The sequence below is a fragment of the Eriocheir sinensis genome, chromosome 28, assembly GCF_024679095.1.
Source record: "Eriocheir sinensis breed Jianghai 21 chromosome 28, ASM2467909v1, whole genome shotgun sequence".
NCBI classification, from domain to species: Eukaryota; Metazoa; Arthropoda; class Malacostraca; order Decapoda; family Varunidae; genus Eriocheir; species Eriocheir sinensis.
In genome coordinates this window covers 18,703,255-18,703,851 of record NC_066536.1, presented here as the reverse complement: position 1 = coordinate 18,703,851, position 597 = coordinate 18,703,255, and positions in this window count along the sequence as shown.

Here is a 597-nt window from a genome sequence, read left to right as displayed (position 1 = left end):
TGCTAAAATGTTTGTTTATGTTCATGTACAGAAAGAAGGGTCGAAAGTACCACCTGGGTCATAAAACTACGCCTGCAAATGCCCCAAACTCCTCCTCCAGCCTCACTTGTCAAATATGTGTGTGTTTGGACGACGGAAGGTTTAAAAATAACCTTCTCCCCAGGTGCACTCTCTCTCTCTCTCTCTCTCTCTCTCTCTCTCTCTCTCTCTCTCTCTCTCTCTCTCTCTCTCTCTCTCTCTCTCTCTCTCTCTCTCTCTCTCTCTCTCTCTCTCTCTCTCTCTCTCTCTCTCTCTCCTCCTCTCTCTCTCTCTCTCTCTCTCTCTCTCTCTCTCTCTCTCTCCTCTCTCTCTCTCTCTCCTCTCCTCTCCTCTCGCTCTCTCTCTCTCTCTCTCTCTCTCTCTCTCTCTCTCTCTCTCCTCTCCTCGCCTCTCCTCTCCGCGCCTCTCTCTCTCTCTCTCTCTCTCTCTCTCTCTCTCTCTCTCTCTCTCTCTCTCCTCTCTCTCTCTCTCTCTCTCTCTCTCTCTCTCTCTCTCTCTCTCTCTCTCTCTCTCTCTCTCTCTCTCTCTCTCCTCTCTCTCTCTCTCTCTCTCTCTCTC